Source organism: Ammodytes marinus, assembly GCF_949987685.1.
Source record: "Ammodytes marinus genome assembly, chromosome: 17".
NCBI classification, from domain to species: domain Eukaryota; kingdom Metazoa; phylum Chordata; class Actinopteri; order Uranoscopiformes; family Ammodytidae; genus Ammodytes; species Ammodytes marinus.
Window position 1 is genome coordinate 19,773,370 of NC_137221.1, and position 10,849 is coordinate 19,784,218.

The window sequence follows — 10,849 nt, forward strand, 5'->3', positions numbered from 1 at the left end:
ACACACACACACACACACACCTCTGTGGCAGACTGCTGTGACAGACTCAAACTGTTGAAAACCCCATATTCACGCCTCATCCCCATTCACAGCTCTTGTCTCTTCACACACACACAGACACACAGTACGCACATGGGACTCGGAGACACTGAGGGAATGATAACAAAGACATGTTAATGTGTGCTAATGATGTCGTTATCTCCTGACGAGTGCAAATGGAGCGAGAGATTAACACCGACGCTACGGGGGAATGAGGTGCGGGTTCACTGCCACTTGTGTGTGTGTGTGAGAGAGTGAGTGTGTGAGAGTGTGTGTATGTGTGTGTTGGAGGAGGTCTGTATATGTCTGGAAAATTGTAGAGATAGAAATGGGGATAGCGGAGGGTTAAATATGCACGTGTGGGTGTCACTCTGGTCTTTCGTCAACCCCACTTCTCCCCAAAAAACTTTGACCTTCTCCTGCGTCTGCTTAGCATCTCGCAGAAAGACGAAAACAGCGCACGCACGCACACACACACACACACACACACACACACACACACACCAAATTTATTTACTATGTTCTCTGGACAGTGTGCTCCATCTGAATACCAGCTGATTAAAGACATGGGCTGTTAAACGAAGGTCGTCCCATCCATGTTACAAGCTTGCTCAAGTCACTTTGACCACATTTCATTACCACTACAGCTGTAGTGTATACGCTAAAGTGCACACTCGCTATTTATCGTTCGGCCCATGCCCGCGTGGCTTTCACAAGCTTGCATCATGAACACCCACACATGTAGGCCTTCGCTCCCGTCCTCTTCAAATGAGATATCTTTCGCACTTATGCAGAGTGTCTTAAAGGACCACAACCAGGTGTTAAGGAAAATTCCTTTACAGATCCAATTGTCTGTTAAAATGGAAAGTGCACGGTCGCCAAAGTCACCAAAACGTATGCTTTTAAGTGTGAAGTCTTCATAGTTGTTCACTAAATCTTGCCGTCATAGAGAGGGATGGGTAGCGATTGGTGTTGATTTTCAGATCTGCGCAAGTACCTTGGTGATGAGAAAGCTATGAGAACCAGATGTAGTAATGTGTGCCTGTCCCTGGTAGCCGACCCAAATAATGGACTGTGGATTAGGTTTGGCTGTGGTACCATGAATGAAAAACAAATCCACCTGAAACTGTTCTGAAAATACCCCCCCCCCCCCCCCCCAGGCACATCAGCTGTTTGGACTTGTTATCAATTGAACAGCTCAGTTGACCAACAACAAGACAACCAAAAACCCAAAGAAAATGGTCGTATTTCTTCACTTGTGATGCAGCAGAATGTAAATCAGGCTCAGTCATTTTCCAACAACACCCCCACTGCTCTCAGAGCTCTCAGGGCTGTCACTCCAACCCTGATGTCTTTATTTTCCTCCACATCTTCTCCTAACCCTCTCCCTTCCTTCTGCCCGATGAATTTCCAGTCTGTCAGACCCTCTCTCTCTCTCTCTCTCTCCCTCTCTCTCTCTTTCAACTCTCCTTCTCTTTTTTCTCCCTCGTTCCTGCTACATCTCTATCATTTATGGCCTTATACCCAGGCTCTGGTTGTACAGTGGGGATGGGGGGATGGGCGGCGGTTGGGGTTTGCACGTTTTCCAAGCAGACTGAAATATTCATGTATGTGTGCCTGTGTCGCTGTGTGAAAACGAATTCACGTGTATCCCCCTCCTCACTCTGTTTTTTTTTTAACTGTATACGTATGTGTGCGTCTGCTGCTCACGTCCTATATAGTATGCAGTGGACAGCTGCTCGTAAAAGCGGCCCGCATGTTGATATGTGCACTTTTATGTGTGCGCTTTTTTATGCCAGGTGATGCGTGAAAGCCCTGTCGTTTGATTTAGCTCCCAAAATAAGCATGGGCACATCAATTACCCATGAACTGCTCTGCACACGCTCGCAAAAGCCCACCGAACGAGGAAGGTGGAATTAGCAGAACATGCTTCTCTTTACTTGCCAAGATGATATTAAGTGCTCCGTGCTTAAAATATCCTCTTTCTCTTTTAGCCCCAGTGTAAAACAATCTATTTTTAAAGGCAGGAATTGAATTCTTGAAACATGTTTTCGATATTTGGAGCAAGACCCCTGTTTTTTTTCCTTCAAGAAGAATGCAGTTCGTACTTACGGAGCCCCTAAAGGGACATGGAGGAAAAAAAAATTTTTGGTAAAAAAAAAAAAAAAAAAAAAAAAAATCAAACTCGAGATCTCGAGTTCAAACTCGAGATCTCGAGTTTGAAGTCAAGATCTCGAGTTTAAAGTCAAGATCTCGAGTTCAAAGTCGAGATCTCGACTTTGCCTTCAAACCTCTCTCACCGTCACCAATGGTCCATGCATCAAAGGCATATCAATTAATTTATGGGAAACCACACAATAGTGTCATGGAGGAGTACTTGGAGCATTCTTTCCTCACACTAACACCAAACTACAACCTATTTGGCCTAAATCTAACGTTTATTATGCACATTGGAGAGAAAAGTGACAATGCTTCACTTCATTTTGGCGCACCATGGACCGAGAGCGGAGGTCTAATTGTCAACACACACACACACACACACACACACACACACACACACACACACACACACACACACACACACACACACACACACACACACACACACACACACACACACACACACACACACACACACACACACACACACACACACACACACACACACACACACACACACACACACACACACACACACAATATGTAGACGGTATACATTTGACTATATCAAAACGTGAACGTTTCCAAGACACAATGCCGCCTACACTTGAGGAGAACTCTGTTTGGCTGTATTGGCTGGTCTGATGAAGGCTATTATGAGTCGCAAAGAGTAATTTGCACCGGATTAGACTATGTCCGCGTTCTCCAGTGACTCCATATGATCGGATCTTGAAGCACTCACAATAGTGCAGGCAAAATATGAAATTCAATTGGATTATGCGAACTTTCTATTTTTCTTCACTTGGAGAGAGAAAAAGCGCTGTTCCCGTGCGCTCTGGCAGCACTACACCTGTGCCCGGCGTGAGCCTCAAACTGCGTCTTAATAGAAAAGATAACTGCAGGTCATATGACAAAACTAGCGATCGGACTAGGTTAGTAAAGCCTAATTAAGCCTTTCCCAGGAAGGGATCGTGTGTGAATAAAACACAGAGTCTGGACTGGCGTATTTTTAATAGCCTATAGCAGAACTTCCTTTGCTGTGCGCTGGGGAGAAACAGACACGCTGGTAACTATTCTGCTCCAGATCTGCACATTGGACAGCGCCACGCGATCCTCACAATTTTGCTGCTGTTTAGTTAAAATTTGTGATTTTTTGGGTGCAATAGATGAATAACATGTGCCGTCGGGTGAAGCCTCTTATCTCTTTCGACCGTGTGCGAGACAAAACAAATCAGGCGCTGTTTCTCCCCAGCGCACAGCAGAGGAATTTCTGCTATAATTAGAAATCACCAGTGCAGACTCTCCTCAAACTATTAGTTTAATTTAGTTTTTATAATCAGCGATCGATTGTTTCATTTGTACACAGAGACAAACATGTAGGCATGTAGCGGTGTGGCACATTTACGCACGAAAGCTTCCCTCAGAACGGAAGAGAAAAAAATTAGCTTTTTTATTTAATTATTATTATTGTAGTCCAGACTGTGTTTTATTCACACACGATCCCTTCCTGGGAAAGGCTGAAAGTGTGAATGAGGCTTTACTAACTTAGTCCAATCGCTAGTTTTGTCATATGACCTGCAGTTATCTTTTCTATTAAGACACAGTTTGAGGCTCAAGGCGGGCACAGCTGGTGTAGTGCCAGAGCGCACAGGAACAGCGCTTTTTCTCTCTCCAAGTGAGGAAAAATAGAAAGTTCGCATAATCCGGTTGAATTTCATATTTTGCCTGCACTATTGTGAGTGCTTCAAGATCCGATCATATGGAGTCACTGGAGAACGCGGACATAGTCTAATCCGGAGCAAATTATAGCCTTCATCAGACCAGCCAATACAGCCAAACAGAGTTCTCCTCAGGTGTAGTGTAGGCGGCATTGTGTCTTGGAAACGTTCACGTTTTGATATAGTCAAATGTATACCGTCTACATATTGTGTGTGTGTGTGTGTGTGTGTGTGTGTGTGTGTGTGTGTGTGTGTGTGTGTGTGTGTGTGTGTGTGTGTGTGTGTTGACAATTAGACCTCCGCTCTCGGTCCATGGTGCGCCAAAATGAAGTGAATCATTGTCACTTTTCTCTCCAATGTGCATAATAAACGTTAGATTTAGGCCAAATAGGTTGTAGTTTGGTGTTAGTGTGAGAAAAGAATGCTCCAAGTACTCCTCCATGACACTATTGTGTGGTTTCCCATAAATTAATTGATATGCCTTTGATGCATGGACCATTGGTGACGGTGAGAGAGGTTTGAAGGCAAAGTCGAGATCTCGACTTTGAACTCGAGATCTTGACTTTGAACTCGAGATCTTGACTTTAAACTCGAGATCTCGAGTTCAAACTCGAGATCTCGAGTTTGAACTCGAGATCTCGAGTTTGAAGTCAAGATCTCGAGTTTGATTTTTTTTTTTTTTTTTTTTTTTTTTTACCAAAAAAATTTTTTTCCTCCATGTCCCTTTAGGGGCTCCGTAGGATTAAATGTATTTTAAGATGATTATTCTTTTTTTTGCACGGAGCACATGTATAATGCATCGGTTTGTAGCCGTACACACAAGCACATTTATTCAATCACTCTGGTCTAATGCTGTCTGTAGTGAACACAGCATCACTGTGAGTAATGTACTTTCTGTCTCTTCATAACCCACACGGCCTCTCAGGGAGCTGTCAACCGTGAATTCACTCTCCTCTCTCCTCTTGTCTTTGCTCCATCTCTCCATCCTCTAAGGTTTACAGACCAGCTGATCCCCCTTTTTTCTCTATCCGTCGCTGTCTTTTTTTTTCTACGCCCCATCCTTTTAAATCTCACTCTCTTTCTCTCTCTCTAAAACATGCAAACACACACACAAACACAAATCAACACAAATTGACATGCACGCCCCCCCCGCCCACACTTTCCCACCCCTCTCCTGCCCTTCTATCCCCCCTCTTATCCCTTCCCCAACCCCCCCCTTAACCCCACCATCGACCGGAGGCAGCAGCCGGTACATGTATAGCCGGTTGCTATGTGGGTGCCATGACAACCGTCATGAATTGGACATGGCGCTCACGTATCCAGGCGGATGTGAGCCTGTGTGGATGCAGCGCTTCAAATGGCGCTCACGTATCTAAGGGATGAAACTCTCTGGGGGGCTTTGGTATGGATGTAGACTTTTTTCTCTCTTGTTCAGACAGATTGTGTAAATGTGTGTGTGTATGTGTGTGTGTGTGTGTGTGTGTGTGTGTGTGTGTGTGTGTGTATGTGTGTGTGTGTGTGCGTGTGTGTGTGTGTGTGTGTGTATGTGTGTGTGTGTGTGTGTGTGTGTCCGTTTGCCTGCGTGTCTGCACATGCATGTGCCATAAGACCGGGTTGAAAGTGTTTTCAATCCTAGATACAAGTAGATCATTATTGACACACATGGATGCGGCAGACGAATGTAACTGTACACCCCATCAGGGATTTTATAAACATTTATTCACACACAACATCATTTTCCACACCCATCTGCATCCTACATGGGCACATTAAGGAAAAATATATGACCTCTATAAAGAAGATACATTAATATATGATCTATGGGGGCACCCTTAGTTCAGTTGGTAGGGCGTCCCCCCCTGGGCCGGGCCCAGCAGCAGACCAGGGTTCGATTCCCGCCCGCGGTTGTTCTCTGCATGTCACCCCCCTCTCTGCCCCATTTCACCTCTGTCTCTTCTCACTATCAATAAAGCATAAAAAATGCAAAAAAATATCTGAAAAAAGAAAGAAAGATATGATCTATAAAAAATAAACATATCGCAGCATCTTAAGGTGTGAATTAGCAAGTATTCCTGTGGGTAACAAAGCGGGATGTTAATTTACCGTTTCAACAAGATGTGCCTAAGGCTCATATGATTCAAAGAGAGTAGTGTTTTGTTATCTGATACTGAAAACTGTGTCCTGACGTCTGAATGAGTCTGACTGTATCATTTCTTTTTAAACAGCAATTCCACTCGACCGGTCAGGTGCGCTCTCAAACGAGAAATAGACACTTCAGTTTGGCATTCTGTTCATTCTTTACTCAGCTTCCACACCTCACTGGCTACACACCAATTTACAGTAGAAAGTTGCAAGGAGTATACAGTATCTATATCCTTTCTGTTGTCCACATGGTTTAAGCCTTTGTGTAACATGGGAGTTTTTTAAATACTTTTAATATGGTTTTCAAGCATTTTGAACGTCCTGCTTCACAGTAAAAAGCCCTCACATATTTAAACTGTTGCATGGAGCTGATGCTAGAAGGCTTCAATTTTCTAAACAACTGCAGAATTTGTTTACTATTGCCACTGATATTAGCCATATGAGCCAACTTTGCTGTTTTGGAAAGTTGACCTCTGTCCCTGATGCACTATGCTAACACAAACAGGAAAAATGACTACAGAAGAATTGGACTCAGAAATGCCTGTATGAAGGCTAATCAAGCACGGAAGGAGAAGTCCAGCGAATTGTTTCGATGGTTGTGCGTGGCTGGTTGATAATTTTTTTATTGCAAAATCGGATCCGTTTTCTCAAATGATGCCACTTGGATCGGCTTCTGTTTGGGCTGCAGGCCTAGGTTTTAATAAACACAGGAAACTACTAGCGTAATGCACCTAAATCTGTGACGGAACTCTTGGTGGTCGAGTTGCAACTACAATCAATGGTTTGTGATATTGCCATTATTATCTTGTCATTATGGGCCTTAGAAAGCATAGTAAAGAAGAACAGATCAGAATCAAGTCAAGCTCCAGCCTCTGATCATATCGCCAGGCAAGAAAGCTGCTGCGAAACCACAACCAAGATTCAATGACGGATGTTAACAAATTTGAGAATGAACATAAACTGGGCTATGTGTATTTCTTGTTTACAATATTTCCCCTGATCTTTCAATGATGGCCTCTTGTGTAGTCATTCAGAAGCGCTGTAAACTATTTTTCTGTATGATGTGGCAGCGCTTTCTTTACATGACTAGGCTTGAGGCATACCAAAGCCCTTTTGTGTTTGATCATTCAATCATGTAATGCCGATCAAAACATCTTACAAGGGGCCCATCGGAAGCAGATCACTGAAGTGGACGTTGCAATTTGAGCATCAACCGTTTGGAAACTGACGTGCCAAACAGAACAGAATAAACCAAATCTGTTGAGCTAATAGTTGAAGAAATTAAGGTCAACATTGCTTCAGAACAATGGAAATGTAACCGGACCAAACCAAACCAGGCCAGCATAGGCAAGTATAGTAGAGACCATTCAGTCCACAGAGACAGCAGCCACATTCAAAGCTGTGTTCAGGGCGCTGTATGTGCTGCTTTACTGTAATCTGTCTGTATGTCAGTCCTGCCAACCAGGGCATTCTGCGTGCCACCCCGTCCACATGTCCCCTCTTACCAGCTAGATCAGCAAAATAGATCTGTCAAGGATTTGCAAACACACACACACACCAAACAAAACCAAAACACCAAGAATTTATACAGTACATGTCCGTTTTCATCGGCTTCACCCACCCACACAAAGTCACACACACACACTGTTTTGCAACATCGGGTGCCCAAGGAATGAAGAGAATTCATCTTGGAGGTAGAAAAGGCATAGAGCTCTAAATATAGGCATCCCTCTCTTCAGCATTGTTATATAATGTAAGATGTCAGGAAATGGTGCGTTGATATGTAGTACAAGGCGTAAAAATTTATATTTTTTTTTACTTTTCTCTCTCTGTTTTGTGAATTTCCCAAGCCTGGCTGGTGCATGTGCTGTTCGACACACGGTTGCAACATGTGATTTTCATGGCACGTACTTATTAGGAGTGTATAAATGCAACCCTCATGGGTGGAAGCTCTAACCCTAACCCTAACCCTACACAACATCTGCTGTAATGGCAGCCATTGGATGCCTCATAAACCTCTGAATGTACTGTATCCCTGCGTTCAAAATCACATTCTCTGTTTTTTTTCTATTCTACATGCAACATCTGACCATAAAAAAGAATCCAGTTAGCAGGCAGTATGCTACGATTGGGACATACTTTTACTTATTTATTTCATCATAACATTGCGCCTTGATCTTGCCTCTTGCTTTTATATCCGTCGCATCCCCGGGTTGTTTTCATATGGAGGCTCCGTTGATGTGACGTCACTTCCAGTGCACACTGGACTGTGGGTCAGAATCGCCCAAATAGCATGCTGATTTTAACACTAAAAATCTCGGCCGGATGTAGCAGACATCCGGGTGTTTTTAAGCATACTAAATCTGACCACAACAATTGGGACATCCTAAATCTTTTTCTAAAAATATAAATAGCAGAAAGTATGGGGATTGGAACGCAGGGCAAATGTGTGAAGAACATTACATTTTTTTTCAACGTCTTTTGCAGGAGTTTGGAAAATGTATGATGTATGTTGTTTTTTTTAACATACTCCACACTCCAGAGGCATCCGATCACGTCTTCAGACTTCAAACAAGTTTACGAGCACACAAGGACTCGGCCACCCCCTCTCACCTCATAAACTTCTTTCACACTCTTCTTGACAGTGGAAAAGCCTTTGGGTTAGCTTTTTCATTATGACGGATGACCTTGTGTGAGTGAGCCGCGCTACATTAAAATGGAATGTGTTTTTCAAAGGCTTGAGTGGAATAGACCCGGCGTGCGTCAGTCAAGGCTGTGGAAGTTTGCACAAAGTAGAGAAAGCCACACACATCCACATGTGCACAAGTATGAAAAAAACACACACACACACACACTCACACACACACACACACACACACACACACACAAACTCTGTTTCCTTACACCTGCTATTTAAGTAGCAGGGCAGTAGGTCAGTGTGAATACATTTCTCCTGGAAATTTATTTTTGATTTTTCTTGTTAAGTCTGTCAATCCATTTCTTCATTTATGTTTGTCAGCCTGAAGCTTTTATTGAACTTTTTTTTTTTGTAAAAATATAATTGTATGTTGCGGTGCCCAAATTCCACCTTAACCTGAATGACAAACTAAAAAAACATCAATAGTTATATGTGTTTGCTGCTGAAAGACTAGCTTCAGATGCAACTGAATGTAGATCCTTTTGACAAAACAACCAGAACTCAAGGTCCACTTTCTCACTTGTTGGCACACAGTCCTCGGGAGCAGATTGCTCCATTGTAATGAACTATGCTTTTCTGAGCATTAGCTCAAGCTTGAAATCAGACCTTGAGTTTGGGCACCTTCATCAAATTTCTAAGCTGAAGAATGGTCATTGTTTTGTTCCTTATTGGGTTCAGCACAGACTTTTCAAACATGCTGTTAAAATGCGAGGGCACTTTATTTATCCGGAAGTTTATTTCCCATCTTCATCCCCCTCCCGTGGAATGCTCAGTGTGTGTACGGCAGCACCGGCAGAAGTCAACAAACCTCACTGGGAAACAACATTTCATTTGGTTTTCGACACATTTTGCGAGGAAGGAATTTATGGAATTTGTCACAAAAGGCACACAGAGGAGAAGCAGTGGGAGAGAGAGAGAGAGAGAGAGAGAGAGAGAGAGAGAGAGAGAGAGAGAGAGAAATTGAAAGAATGCTGAATGAATACTAAAGTAGACACTAGAGAGGACAGTTATTTCATGAATGGAGGCTGATTGAGTGAATTCAATGGAAACACCACAGCAATATGGTACACAAAAAAATGTGAAGTGTATACTAAAGAACGAGTGAGGAACAACCCGAGAATGTTCCAATGCTAGCATACTACTCAGATTGTCTTACCTGAGGGGGCACAGAAAGGGCGTGTTGTGGTTTAGTAAGCATGACGTAATAACACTTGTTCTGTAGTAACTCATATCTCATTATCTACTTTATAATCTTTGATTCAGTTATTCAGGCATCAACCTATTAGGGATAAACAAACACATTTCTGTATTCCATAGTTTAAAGCTTCACTAACTGAATTAGCTTAAAGACAAGCACAAGGATCCTGTTTAAGAATGTGGTAAATCACATTTAGGAATTGGTGCATGAATTGTATGAGGCAGACCAGCACACGTGCACTTACGTGAGCATGCATGTGTATGTCTGTGCAAACAGTTAGCTACAGGTCAGTAGGTATACTTGTTTTTGTCCTGTTGCATTTTCTGCAAACTTAGTTGTACCATGCAGAAAAAAAGCTTCTATTGTTTTTTTTTGTTTTTTTTCTTTCTATTTAGCCGCTCTGCTAGAGCCTTGATTAGTATCGGGAATAGGAGATCAGCGCAAAAAGGCAGATTGGCACCTAGATGGTTGCCAAAGGCTGGATAAACACTCTTAGTTTTCCAGGGGATTTGGTGTAAAGTGCCACTCCGTCTACATGTTCTAGGCCGGGGGTCACTAACAGGCGGACCGCGGTCCGGGTCCGGACCCAGACGCCGTCCTATACGGACCCGGACCTGTAGTCAATCAATTATTTAAGTATTTAAAATTTTGACGGGGCGCTTCTATTTTGACCGGCGCAGCTTTTCTAGACTTTACGGTACTGGTTTAGCGAATCAGGAAATGCTTTCGAGTTAAGCCATCCCGCCTCCTGCTACTCAGGCAGCCAATCGAATCTGTGCATTCCCGGCTCAGGCTGGCTCACAGACAAAAGCCTCGTTCGACTTGGAGCCGTCTTGCTCAGACTTGCGCAACTATGACACGCGTCTTGCTGAGCGCACAACAAAAATGCTGCAA